Below are 14,979 nucleotides of genomic sequence, written 5' to 3'. Positions count from 1 at the left end.
ATTTATTTATTTATTTATTTATTTATTTACTTTTCGTACTGTTCGTTCCTTTCCGCTCTTCTGCACGGCTGCCAACCCTTTAAAATTTCATGCATGAAGCGTATTATAAGCGCAGTCTTGTGGAAGATATCCGAAGCGTTCTTCGGAAGTGAAATCAAATTAATAAGATTAGGATGTATCTGTAGTAGCAGCCAGTATTTCTCATTCCACCTAGTTAAAAATTAGAAGGCGTTAACTAATTACTTATTAAACGTGGCTCTCAGCGTTCAAGTGTACAAACAGGAAAGTTGTCGAGGGTCACGAAAGTTGTCTGACATAAGTGCTTCCGATTACGAGGCCTAAAGGTAGCTTTTTTTTTTTTTTTTTCGGCAAGAATGAAAGCCCAGGAAGTTTAAAAAATCCAACTTAAAAATGCATATTCGGCGTCAAAATATGTGCCTCGATTGTACCTCGAGCGCTCTGGGCCGCGACTTGCTGAAACGCAGCCAGGTTTGCTCTTTGCGGGTTGTCCACAAGTTCCCAACAGAGCTTTGCGTTGCTGCATGACACCTGCCAGCGGCTGCAGCCGACGTGTCGGAAAAAGCGCGCTGTTCTCCGGCGCTGACGTTTCTTTCGCAACCGGCATCAAGGCGGATCTCTGTCGTGGCGGGCAGTCCACGAAGCGAAATTGGTATTATAAGTCACGGGCGAAGCGTGTTCGGGTGCATGGAGCGTGTTGTCACGTGGCATCTTTTAAACTTCGCGGGCTTTCGGTCAGATTTGCCGAATAAAATCACTATACCAGAGTATATACTGGCGCAACGCTAAAGCATTGCCTCATCGAAAGAGTCTGGGTTCGCAGCATTTCAATTTGGCTGACGACAAATTGCCTGTTCATGTTCAAAAAGTTAACTGGTAGATGAGCCTATAGTTCTTCAAGTATGAGGAACGACAAAAAAAAAAAAAAAAAAAAAAAAAAAGTCTAGCTGGCTAAATTCTATCCTTCATTCGGTATGAATGCGGAAGAAAGCTTAGGCTTTCTTCTTCTTTTTTTTCTCTTTTTTTACTATGCATGCGTCCGCAAGTGAGTATGCTTTTGCAGTTCGAGAAGGAATATACACAGCTGCTTGCATATGATTTTTTTTTTTTTATGACACGCGTCTCTTGCGTGCTCCGTAACTCCTGAAATGTCATGTCTAGAATAATGCAAAACAAAACAAAAAAAAAAAAAAAAAAACGATTCTTGAGTAGAGAGCGCACAGTGGCTGTATAATTTTGGCCAATGAGACCGCGCGTGTACTCCGTAGTGAGGCTTTTCATGAGAACTTCATTAGTTGCGCATTCGAGGGCGACTCAAGTGAGCCGCAGTCATTTGTGCGGAGCGACGCGTCAACCTGCCGTTCTAACTGGGGGCTTTGGCCTTCATGCAGTAGTTGTTACTGGTTATTTAATTTATTAAAATGAATAAAAAAAGGAAGTAAAAGGATGTTTACCAGCCCCGATATCTGCACTTAACTATAAGGTGGCGGAAGTAAAGGGATAGAAGAAAGATGGAGGGGAAATTGGAAGAAAGAACCAGGGAAGGTTAAAAATAATAAAAAAAAAAAAGGTATGTGATACAGAGAAGCAGTATAGATGCTTGAGGCCTGCCCGCAAATTGTAGTTCACAGAAGCAATCGGTGCACAGCGGAAGGGAATCACATCGTTTGCTGCGACAGCATCGATCAGCCTGATCCCATATGGTCGCGGGTTCGATACGTTTTCAGACTGAGGCGAAATACAAACACGCCAGTGGAGTGGACCTCCCGCTGCAGGTATGCGCGACTGAATGTATTCTTTGAAAGGTTACGTATACTTGCGCGAAGAAGACGGGACACAAAAAAAGGCACATATACGACATTTACGGAGCGCAAATTCCAACTGGTTTTAATTTTGAAAAGGCCGATGCATTTATACCGGCACTGAGCAAACACAAGAAAAATAAAAGCACTGCCCACGTAGCATCCCGCCGCCAAGTGTTCCGCCTAGAGCTATAGTTTATGAACTCATGCATACAGCGAAAGGTGAGATGCCGCTTTTACTATACAGCCAGCGACATGATAATTGAGGCCCGTGAGCCTTTCCGTTTGTTTCCCCACCGCCAACAAATATAGCTTGCGCCATATTCTCGTGTGCTTTATGCATGCGGGGTGCCACCCTCGATTGCTACTGCGCGCGAGTTGTATGCATTCGTAGCTTTCAGTGTCCAGCAAGAGACAAACTGTGAGTGCTATGCGACGTTTGCCATGCATGGGAAATGCGATCATGAGTATATACGTCAGACGTTCACTGAAGCATGCGCTTCGCGCAGCCTACCACGGAAAACTGCAAAACAGAGTTTCTGGTGAAATATCGCATTTGCCTGCACAGCTGAGGATGCAAAAACTTATGTTGAAAGTCGGCAGTCTTAGCAAACTGAGAGCGAATTCTATTACATGCACCCTTTGTAGCTCGCATCTTATCCATGAAGTGGCCTGCGTTTATGTATATATATATATATATATATATATATATATATATATATATATATATATATATATATATATATATATATATATATATATATATATATATATATATATAATTACATGTTCCCTGTACGTGGTATATATGAATGCCCTTTGAGAAATCTCGGCCGATGCATGACGAAGTATACGCGTGTCGAGTCGACTCCTCACATTCCACGATGAATTCCTTTTGCTTGCACGTATTGCCACACACTGCAACTGCACGGTGCGATGCACTCATTGGCATGACATGTGCTATGAATATTTCTCATTATGGAACGCAGCTGCAGCATGCAGTGCGTGTCACAACGCTAAGTGATGGTTCTCGCGCTTGTGTAAAGAAATTTCGGTACAGATAATTCTCTCTCCTTGACGAGTGGATAAAAACCGCGATCTGTGCATATGAGCAACATCCGCTCTATTTTGCTAAGGCCTCTCACCGGTCGCATGACGTCACGTGAAGGGACCGTTCCGGTGGTGCGTTCCGCAATTTCGGAGCGCTGCGCCCGTCCGCGCTGTTCTGCATGGTACTGCCACACGTACCTGCCAAGTTTCTAGCTGTCTTTTGATTGCTTCATTTTGCTTTTGTGGTTGCTGAAAAAAGAAGTGTGCGAGTTAGTGCGTTCCTGAGACTGTTATTGCATCTGCTTTATATACAACTTTTCATTATTGCAGCAAACCTTTATCTCAAGAATATTCCTGCTTCAAGTTTTTAATCCGTTTTTTATTTTAATCAATCAAGCATACAGCCGCCAATTTTGTAATATAATATTGTTACTAAGAAAGCTGATTAGTCGGTTTTAAATAATCTTCAATGTATTACGCTCTATCATGTACGGGGAGTCAGCCTCGCTGTAAAACCTTCTTGCATAGACCGGACATGGGTATCTGTCGTTATTAAAAAGAAAATTTATGAAGTATTAGAAAAAAAAAAAAAACGTTCTGTCTACTATGCATTTCGGAAGTTTTTACAAAGGTATTGTGCTTTACTTTAAAACTTTCACGCGTAGGTGTATAATGGCACTCACAATAAGGCTAAGCTGTTGAAGTTGCACAATGTGTGTTATATTTGTGTGTACTGTTGCAGATTCTCACAGCAATCTGCAGTAACAACGAAGAGAAGAAAGACGAGGTTTGTGAGGGGTGCGCGTGCGGTAGAGTCGGAGTTCCATGTTGGCATATTGAGAGGACAGCCGGGCATTAAACGCAGTGAGAGGCGGCCATGGTGTCTGCCCTGCTTCTTCCTGGCACGCGATATCAATTCTGTATGCCGTGTTTGTTCATGCTCGTTGTCGCGATACGCCGCGTTATCATTTTCTTTGTCGCGAACGATGCGCCGAGATCGGTCTCGAAGATTCCGGTCACTTGCGTATGTTTCTACAATGTTCCAGGCTATGCTATAGATAGCAGTTTGCGACGTTATCTAGATTATTCTGAGCAGACTTTAAATTTAGAGTTGACGAGTGTGACGGGCATTCTTTGTTCGATGATCGACGAGCGCGTTTGTTGCTTTCGCCGCCGCCGAGTTGCTTAGAATTCTTTTGCGGGCGCAAAGTCAGCCCAATAAAGAGTTAATTTCAGTACCATCAAGCCTGTGTCTTATTTTGGCGTCTATGACCTTGTCACCACTACGTGACAATATGTACGAGTGAAGTATTATATATATATAGCTAGTCTACCCTTTCAAAAGAAACGACGAGGCATCGGCGATGAATGTCCTCAAAAGCATTTGTATTGTGTTTGGAATGAAACTTCATTTCATTCCATTTATTAGTACAGGCCACTGGCATTACAGAGGGGAGTGAGTAAATACAAAGCGAAACAGAAAACAAAACGCAGCAAATGAATAAAATACAAAATGTTAGGCTCTAATTATACAATGTCAGCGAAGGCATTTTTAAAGGGTTGGTGATCTTCAATTGCAGCTACGAGTGAAGGCGGTTCCGATCCCCTGAGATGTGCGTGGAATAAAACTTTGCGAAAAGGCATCAGTACGGCAAGAGATAATTCCAACTTTGTAAATGTGGCCGATGCAAGCTGCATGGTAAGACGGATTAGAGATTAGTTCACTGTGCAGGGTGGGCATTACGGGAGTATATTTTGTGAAACTTATACTTCTTCGGCGTTGCTGCCTTCCGGGCTGCGGCCTTCTGCTGCGCATTGTCTTGTATGATGTCATTTCTTAGTTTGCAAAAGTTATTTAAAACGACGTTGGTTGCAATGCGAACTACTAAGCGCATGACAGTTTGAGTGTGTCGTCACTTGCACATGTATCAATGTCTATTTCTTCCAGGAGGGAAATCGCATGTGAAGCCACAACACCACGTTGATATACATGGAGAGAAAATATTTTGCTTTGGCTCCGAGAGACAACTTCTCTGCAACTATAGTTTTGTCGTTAGTACCATCTGAACTGTGCATTGCTGCGGAAATTTCAGCTCTCCTCTTGACAGGTTAGCTATCATATGGAAGTGTTTTCTGCTTCGATGTCACGATTTTCGATGACCAATGTGCTGAAGCATAAGGAACATGCAGCTTCTTCAAAGCAGCCTGAGCAGCGTATCCTACAATGTAAACGATGACATCCATGTCAGAGTGAGTGCGTGTAATGTCTTCACTGACACAATCCTACTATAGCGCCTCCTTTGTAGTCGAAGTGTGGTTTTATGCGGATCACATAAATCATCGAGAAATTCTCATGGTATTTCATTGACTTCACTCATTCTCAGATGTATACGAAAGGCAGTGCATTTGATTTTGCTTCATAGGAGGGTCAACTGTGTGGTTTGATCAAACATGTAGGAGTGTGCATGCACGGGGCAAAATAATTCCTTGATGCAGATCTTGTGAAGTGATTTGCGGGAGGAGAAATTGAATTCATAATACCTGCGAATACTATAGCAGTTCTGCGCTGTGCCCAGCTAGGTTGTTTCGCCAGGAAAAGACCTATCTGCTAACTCAGAGATTTCAGCAAAGCAGAATGTTCTTTCGGTGTGTCACTGTTCTCATGCATGAGGTCTGCGAGAAATGAACTACCAAACTGCGATACTTCAGTCTGATTCGACTCTTTCGTCACTCCAAGTATGTTAGACAAGCATTTCTCGAGCTCCTTTAGAAGCAAGGACATGCTGGAGGGGTCACATACTCGACGAGGCAGAGTGCTGCCCGAAGGAAATGACTGAAGCTTCACTCCGTTCAGAAAAACGGAAAGTGATAGATCAGGGAGAACTGCCAAGGCGCATTAAGCAATAGGCGAAGATCGTTCTCGATGAGAAGGACCATAATGCACTGCTCGTCGACAGAAACCGTCCAGAATATCGCTTTGCAAATCCCATGGAGGCATCTATACCTTTCAACTCCTGTGAGATGAAACTTTGTTTTCCGCTGTTCTAGTTCAGTGGTGCATATGTTAGGGAATATCCGAATGCATCAGATTAATTGCCCACATTACTTTGGGGCCGCGGCTATATGACATTACTGAGTATTCCTCAATCGTGAATTTATTCGCGTAGTACTGTATTGGTGCACTGCGTTAACAAGTGCCGACTGTATCGTGATACATGACGAAGCAGTATGTATGAATATTCCGTGTAAGGTCATGTTTTGAACGCATGCTGCATATATGGCTCCCGTTGCCATTGCTTACTTATTATATAAAGCAGACCTATAGCTGAGAGAAATTAAGGCTGACTTCCCCGCGTTCCGGCCGTGCTGAGGATTTCCCCTGAGGTCATCCACCGGATCCGAGGGCGACTATACTCGAAGCGGATCCGGGAAACGGCTGCGCCTCAGCGTCCTCACAATAATAATAATAAAAAAAAAATGCAAATAATAGTGATTTGTAACTTGTCTCAAAGCCTGGTGAGTGCGACCTCTGCGCTGTGTAAAACAGATGTCTGCGCAATGTTCGTCCAGATTCGAGGACCCATCAAAAGGGCGCGCAGGCAGATTAATTGAGCTGAGTAAAGTGCCACTCATACGTCTCTGAAAGATGCATAGATGAAAGATGTATGTATGTATGTATGTATGTATGTATGTATGTATGTATGTATGTATGTATGTATGTATGTATGTATGTATGTATGTATGTATGTATGTATGTATGTATGTATGTATGTATGTATGTATGTATGTATGTATGTATGTATGTATGTATGTATGTATGTATGTATGTATGTATGTGTGTATGTGTGTGTGTAGAGAGATGGAAAGAGGAGTCTGTAATAAATGTATAGGCGCCGTGAATAGATTCGTTCGCCTACAACACGATCTCATCACATCTATCTATCTATCTATCTATCTATCTATCTATCTATCTATCTATCTATCTATCTATCTATCTATCTATCTATCTATCTATCTATCTATCTATCTATCTATCTATCTATCTATCTATCTATCTATCTATCTATCTATCTATCTATCTATCTATCTATCTATCTATCTATCTATCTATCTATCTATCTATCTATCTATCTATCTATCTATCTATCTATCTATCTATCTATCTATCTATCTATCTATCTATCTATCTATCTATCTATCTATCTATGTATCTATCTATCTATCTATCTATCTATCTATCTATCTATCTATCTATCTATCTATCTATCTATCTATCTATCTATCTATCTATCTATCTATCTATCTATCTATCTATCTATCTATCTATCTATCTATCTATCTATCTATCTATCTATCTATCTATATATATATATATATATATATATATAGCGTGCGTTGTCCTTGGAGGCCCCGCGGCGTCGCTTGGCGGCGGTTGGCAGCTGCAGTCGGTCTGGCGCAGCTGTGGAAATCCCAGTTTTTATTCCGGCTCAGCGGCTATAATAACCTTCGCGCAGTATGTTCCGCGCATATACGTGCGCATCGACCATTCACGGAGTGGATTCGGACGAGTTTATGACGATATTCTCCGACTGCTGTGTCTGTAGTCCAATGTGGTATTTTTTTTTTTTTTTTTACGATATTGACGCTTAAACAGAAATGAAAAAAACCTTGAAATGCCGAAAAGTGTCAAGATGCATTGTCAGGCAAAGAATGCGACCGACACACATGGGGCGTTGCACATATATGTATACATACATGGTTTCACATTCGTTTCCAACGTGCCCTCATTTTTGATAAGCATATACATTGGATGGAAACGACTATGTATTCCATGTCGGTTTCTGCCAAGTTGACAAACGTGTTGAGTTAGCTCTTCGCGCAAATGCTGAAGGCTAGCTAGCTTCTAGGGAAGGCTCCGAAAAAAAAAAAAGATCAGTTTTCTATCAGGTTTCTGCAAGTCTCTGCAAAGCTGCAGTGTGTCGATGGCTTCTGTCAAGTTTTCTATAAACAACCATTTTTTCGCGTAATGATACTTTCAACAACAGTGTACTTCATTCTGTTTGAAATGCCTGAAAAGAGAAATTATTAGACATTCACGTACAAGCACGAGGTTATGGAACAAGCAAATAAATCAACGAATTTTTCAGTTCTCAGCAAGCCTTAACCAATCGTGCCCATCCTTATTAGGGGACTGCACAACGTGTAGATTTAATTACGCGTTTGGAAGTATGGCGGCTTTTCTATTTTGCATGCCTTGTATGCGTGCACGCACGGTGGATACCTAAGCTGTGTGGTTTCGTGTCACCGTCCAGAATTCGCCGAAAGTTTTGCTTCTTGGTGCACGCTGCGAGCACCAAATACATCGCCAACGTGTTTGGCAGCGACTGCATGCCATGGCATTAGCTCTGAGCAGTATACTATATTGCATGTATGCAGACAAGACCATCGTTCGAATATTTGCTGTCCCGGAGATCCACTGAAGTTTAACATGCCGCGATGTTTTGGAGCGGTTGTGGAAATGACCTGTCTTCAGGCATAGTGAATCTTTCACTGGGCTCCATTTTCGTTACGGGAAAGACGTGAACTGAAGTATAGAAAGTGTGCAGCGAATAAGCGTCCGATGTGTGCAGTATATTCGCCACTCCTGTGCTCTTGTTCCAGGATACAAAATTACGCTTTCCATTTCCAGTTCTTCGATCAATCTCGTTTTGCGTCCAAAATTGTGCAGTGCTGCTTCAACAACCCTAGACCTCGTAGGAAGGAAGAATACTGACCCCCATACTGACACGTACTGACACCCGTCGCACCAATGCTAGCGATTCATGGCGCGACCATATCGCCACTCTGTCAATCTGTCGGCGCCTTCCTCATACCACCGATACGCAAGTCATACTGGACTCAATTTGAAAGTATTCGAAGTATAAGCGTGATCATTCGCTGGCCCGCTCGCTTCGGAGTGAAAAATCACCATTCGTACGTTCCCAGTGGCGCATGAGGCCGGTCGACCCCCGCCCCTCTTAAATCCGCCCCTGCAGCGCCATCAGGCACGGAACTCCCCGCAGACGCGCCCGTCGCAGGGCCCCGCCGGCCTTTCAGCCTCCTTTTTCTTTTCTTTCCTTTAATCTCCCCTCGCCATGGCGCGAGAACGAGCAGCGGCCGCTAGCGCAGTCCCGTTATCCGGCCTTGTCACAACCGAGGCCCTCGGCGGAGGCTCAGGTGACAGCCGACTCAGATAACAGCGTGCATTGACATCGCTGTTATAGCGCTAGGTCGACACCGCTTTGATTGCCTGCGCGTGCGTGCGTGCGTTTGTACTACACCGACAGCCACTGTGCACAAATATGCCCGGGGCGCGTTTAACGGCGGCCCCAATGAGGCGGCGGACGGCCTGTTTGTTTTCCCGGTGCCGGAAAGAACCCATCCGCGCTTGCGGCCCCTCGTTTCCTCGAGCGCCAGAGTTCGCGGACCTTGTTGAGCGTCAATATACGCGTGTTTCTCGGCAGCCTGACGTCATGCGAGGGCAGTGTATTTCGCACTGCGCTGTCGTGCGTGAATGTACGGAAGTTTGTAGCGAGCTGAGATGCGGGACCGGTTGTCTAGCGAAGTTCCGAGAGGCTTCGATGTTACTGAAGAAAGGAAACCTTACAGAGCTCAGTGTGGAATTGGTTGGGGTGATGGAAATGTACTGAACAAAGTCAGCTAACGGAACGCATGAAAAAAAAAATGGAGGCAATAGAAGTCACAAGGGGTTATAATGAGATGTTAAAGAGCGTCTGGTGAATTACAAACAGGGAAACTTTGTGGAGCAAGACAGCTGAGCAAGGAAGAATACAAGGAACGACATTCACATTCCCGGAATGAAAAGCAGCAACCCTAAATGCGTACTGTGTGCAGTGCATCATTCATATTCGGGCTATCCGCAAAAGAAAAGTGACATTTAATTTGCTGTCAGACAACGGTATTTCTTGTTTTTTGCAGCCGTGTATCAGGCACTTCTGTGTCCTCCCTTCCCACTGATTCGGATTTGAACCACTTTTCGCTTGCTTTCGAGGCTCTCCCTCTCAGTGCGGTAGAAATCGAGGACGCGTTAACAATTTCGTAAGTATTTCTTTTTTTTTTTCGTTTGCTGCTCTTTCGACGAACCATGTGGCACCTCATCGCGAAAACGAAACGGCGTCTACGCCCAATGAAGATGCATGCTTCAGAAACATAAATCAATTAAAGCAAGGAAAGGAAAATTGGAAGAGAAGTTTGTGTGTGTGTCTGGGGGGACTATCGTTATGTGAGATCAATAGCTGCATAGGAATTTTTCTTTACATTTAACTGTATATTTACTGGCTCATCTATAGCTTTTTAGGTGTATCGAGTCAGTCTTAAATTGAATTTCTTGCTGTCATTATTAGAGTTTTTAATCTTTGGGTACTTCCCGTGTCAGCATCCTTCCAGCCTCCACCTTTCAGAGAAAGCATCAAAGAGACACTGCGCGCCCGATGCCAGTTTTTCTTCTCGATTGGGCTTCAAATGCGAACGCGTTGATAATGAAAACCCGAAACAACATCTTACCTTTAGCGTTGCCCCGCCGCAGTGACTCAGTGATTAGGGCGCTCGACTGCTTAACCTAAGGACAAAGGATCGAATCCAGTCGCGGCGGCCGCTTTTTGATAGAGGCGAGAAGCTAGAGCGCCCAAGTGATGCGCTATGTCAATGCACGTTAAAGGTCGAAATCTCTGCAGCCCTCCACTACGGAGTCTTTCATAGCCTGAGTCGCTTTGAGACCTTAAACCCCGTAAATCAAACCAAAATTAACATTGGCGCATATTCATGTGCTTCGTAAAAGCAGACCGAGTTGCTGCAAGTATGTGCATTTTTATGTGTGCGACAAATGCGTATAATCGTTTCATACTTTTTTTTTCAGCACCGCTAACGGACAGTAATTGAAACATTACTCGTGAAAAATTATGGAGGAGACCCAGCTCAACCAATCTGCCATTTCCCATGCAGCGTATAACTGTGCTGTCGCGATCACACAGCCGTTGCGGGATTGCGGAAACTGCCCAAGGACGAGCTGCTGGAAAAGCGCGCTATTTTGACTTCGCAGCCGTCGTTCCCTTACAAAAAAGCTTAATGAGTTTCTGGTTAAATGTTAATTACATTCCTCATCATGCACATTAACATTTCTATACATTTTCTTGATGCATTTTTGATGAGTTTCACAAGAAAGTTGGCCACCGTGTTTCTGGTTGGTACCTAATGTGTGCATTTCTTGTGTGGTGTTCAGGAGTGTTTACCAATGAGCACTTTTGGATAAAAAGTAAAAGCTAAAACGTAGCGAAGCACCTCAACTACATTAAAAAAAGCTAAAAAATAAAAAAAAATAATAAAACTAATCGAAAAAAAAAACTGCACCTCTGGCGCGATTCGAACTCGGTACCTCTTACTCCGTAGCTTTCTACGCTAACCACTCGGTCACTCCGGGAACTGGTAATATGGGTAACGTATTTGCTTCTTATGTCTAGACTGCATTCATAAGATTGGGACTTGATGTTTCGAAGCATGTTTCAAAGTGTACAGGCCATTGCAGCTGCTCTAACAATTACAACTTCTTGACCATTAGAACTTGCATCTAATGTTCTAGATACCTATGCGCACTATTTTGTCCACTGCAGTCATTTTAACATGTCGAGTTTGGCATCGCTGGCAAATTTATCAGCGCTGGCTCTTCGGTGGTTGCTACCTTGGGCGTAATTTTCGCTGAACACGGAGCTGTAGCACGAACCTTTTGAGGAAAAAAAGTGCGACCAAGCTTCAATACCGGCAAGCGCAGCAGCGCCAACACTATTTTACTGGTAACTAAATCTTATTTGTATCTAAACATTTCGGGAAGCGATGCGATGACTGAGGGCTCGGCTAATCTATACGCAGAGCAAGAAGGAGCGAAAGCTTAAGAAACACGCAAAATATCATGCATTATAAAGAAGGCATTGCTTCTCGTGCCCTGGTCGCGCACATGCCCTCAGGACGGTCCAGTTCCGAGTCAACGCACGGCTCGGGTTACGTCCGCGCGTCGTCGTCGCGGCGCAGGCCGGGGTACCCCTGCTGGTCTCTCCAAAACGGCCTGCTCGCAGGTGCAAGGAGGCATTGGAAATTGAGCGGCCTTGCGTCCGTTTGCTTGGAGGCGGTGTGGCAGTGCGTCGGTTCGCGTACACAATATCCTTGCCCGTAACACCCTCAAGCATATTGTCCAACCACAGCACCCATTCGCTTGGCAAGAAGTGATTTGCAATGGCACAAACACCCAAGACGCAGGGTGTAAGCGTGTTTTGAATGAAACAAATGTCCAAAAAGTTGTTTTTGTTTTTACAGTGCATGCTAAACAGAAATGAAAACATAGTAAAGAATATACATTCGCTTAGTGATGTATAATTTCCCTCATTTGAGAAAGTCAATGTATTTCCACATTAGCTCCTATACAAAAATATTGTTGTGTTTTCCAAGTACAAAACTTCTTGCGTAATCTCAAATGAAAGTCTGTGGCGGATCTCATGTTAAAACACATAAAAATTGTTTCTTAGGCAACATCCTACATATGCTAATCAGAAATGAAAACATAGGGCTCTGAAAGTGTGCAGTTAACAAAGAAATAATATATATTCACTTAGTGATGTATACATTTCCTCATTTGAGAAAGTCAATGTATTTCCACATTAGATTCTACCCAAAAATACTGTTGCGTTTTCCAAGCACAAAACTTCATGTGTGATCTCAAAGGAAAGTCTGCTGCGGATATGATGTTAAAACACATCTAATCTTGAATATCCTTTGAGTGGTTGATGACTCATCAAAAACACATTACGTGGGTAACAGAAATTCAATATCCATTTTTGTAAGGGTTTCTCTCTCGAAGAAGCTGCATACAAGCCGCTCGCGCGCACTGTTGCATGTGTGCTCTGTGGAGCTTGTCAACGAGCGCTTGGCTAGTGCCATGTTTGTTCCGACATGAGAAATGTGGGGAAATAACGGAAAGCGTACGTTCGTGAGGATGAGCGCCTTTCTCAGTCTTTAGATGCCGAATCGTGGCTCTCTAGATTGCCACAAATTGAGCACTCATTCTGACCCCATAAGGCGCGTGTGAGAGGCGCTGACAGGGATAAGTGCGACATATATAGAACCATGGGTTCCAGTTATCACGCGCAGCGAATTGATAACGGCAACACGCAATGAATACGTCACTATACTGATGCCGATCATACACACATGCTGCCCAGAAAAACACGGTTGCTGCAACATGCATGTTGTCCTAAGATTGCCGTTAGCATGCAGGGCTTAAAGTCAGGGGGTTCTCCGGGGTCTCAGACACGCGCCAGCATTTAAGAGCCCCCGCGCTCGAATATGTATGGAGTGCATGAATATAAGTAGCAGGCTGTCTTTTCCTTGTTTTTGTCAGTAGTTTTCAGGACATTTCTTCTCTGCTGTTTACGCAATTTTGTAGTGAGTTTTGATAAGAGCATTAACATATAATTTCTAAAATCCAGGACAGAGAAATATCATTTCTCCCCTTTGTACAAAATGATGTGCGAAGCAAGAAACCAACTGCTTTCTCTCTCTCCCTCTTTATTTCTCTTTCCACCTGTGATTCTGAATGAGATCCCCCTCCGATGGAGCAAGACTAAGCTCCGCCGTTCAGAAAACAGTCAGCGGAATTTACATGAAGATGATACAGCCAGCAATATAAGCCGCCGTCGTGGCTCAAGGACCCTGCTGATACCCAAGGTCGTGGGTGCGTACACACTAGTCATGAAAAACTTCACCACACTCAAAAAAACAACCGGCTCAAGAAATTATTCCGGAACACTTCACTGCAGAATGCCGCATGCATTGTCCACGCTGGTGTTTTGGTAAGCAACAATGAATGAACGAATAAATAAATACATGGATATATCAGTAAGCCGAACAAGTAATCAGTCATATAAGCAGATTAATAAACAAAACAATCAATAATAAACCATGAAGCTGTTTCGGCCAGTGTTGCCTCGACGGTATACGCCTAGCCGCGCGCTGCTTTTTAGCGTATAATATAAATGTATGCGCATAAGCTTTGCGTGGAGTGAGCCCTGAAGCGCGCCGTAGAAGGTACATACAAGCGACGGGGCCACAACTGCGAGCGCTTCATTCAAGGAGTCTGAAATGAACGGCCTTCGACCGAGCCACGCGGGCGCGAGGCCCGAGTCGGTTGACACAGCTGCCCGCTGCGTCTTGCAGCCTCGCCGCGCGCACCTGTGTGCGCGCCGCGCATGTATAGCTGCGTTCGCGCGGCATGGCAGTTCGAATAACGCTTGCCCACGCGTATTATCTGCTGGTCGCATGTATCGCTGCTGTTTGTTACATGCCGTGTACCGCGAGCACATTCACCGTCGTTTGCTTTCACACGTCTTATCGCGAACGCTTGCGGAGTAACGTATACCTGTAGCCAAATCAATATATCTTTCAAATTAACGCCACATCATTAATGATTTGGCTTCGTTTGTGGCGTTCAGCATTCCAAAGCGACTTCGGCTATGAGAGACGGCGTAGTGGAGGGCTACGGAGTAATTTCGACCACCTGCAGGGTTCATTAACGTGCACTGACATCGCACAGTGCACTGGAGCCTTGCTTTTCGCCTCCATTGAAAAGCGGCCTTGGCGGCCGCTTTTCTGGTATCCCATAGATGCATTACGGCCTTCCTCATTGCCGTATTCACTTGGGGCGTTCAACCTACTGAACTAAGTTTATTTCTTCGTTAACGCGAACTTGGCACTGTTATTTACGTTGTACATAGAAACAAAAGGAACCACTATATTCTATACTATAGTATACATGAGTATAGTACCACTACATACGACTACGACTATAACCATGCACTTTAGTATATACGAGAGAGAGCTTTAGCCATGATTATCGCAACGGAGCTCGCTACGAACACCACGACGCAAGTTATTGAATCTGAGGAATTGTTATTCGTCGCTATCTCTCAATGTTGTTACAGTGGTGGTTTGGCGACCGCAGCTGTAACCTCGTTTGACACGACTTGTCAAGGTCGATGTATACAGCCGCAACGCACAAACTGCCGGC

General features: G+C 44.1%; 1 long non-coding RNA gene across 3 annotated transcripts; it reads left to right on the top strand.

Moving 5' to 3' along the window:
• The first annotated feature begins 4,434 nt into the window (after positions 1-4,434).
• Positions 4,435-13,853, top strand: LOC146199715 (uncharacterized). 3 transcript variants are annotated; one of them, XR_014704770.1, is made up of 4 exons: positions 4,435-4,569; positions 4,819-4,978; positions 9,849-9,968; positions 13,515-13,853. It is a non-coding gene; the product is annotated as an uncharacterized LOC146199715 (long non-coding RNA). The 3 variants fall into 3 exon arrangements; XR_014704768.1 differs by lacking the exon at positions 13,515-13,853 and adding an exon at positions 10,786-10,970; XR_014704769.1 differs by lacking the exon at positions 13,515-13,853 and adding an exon at positions 10,786-10,970 and having other exon boundaries at positions 4,819-5,120.
• The last annotated feature ends 1,126 nt before the right edge of the window (positions 13,854-14,979 follow it).

This window comes from Amblyomma maculatum, chromosome 2 (assembly GCF_055883805.1).
Source record: "Amblyomma maculatum isolate TAMU_Amacu chromosome 2, ASM5588380v1, whole genome shotgun sequence".
In the NCBI taxonomy this organism is placed as follows: Eukaryota; Metazoa; Arthropoda; class Arachnida; order Ixodida; family Ixodidae; genus Amblyomma; species Amblyomma maculatum.
Note: the sequence above shows the minus strand (reverse complement) of the source record. Positions and strands in the feature narration are given on the sequence as shown.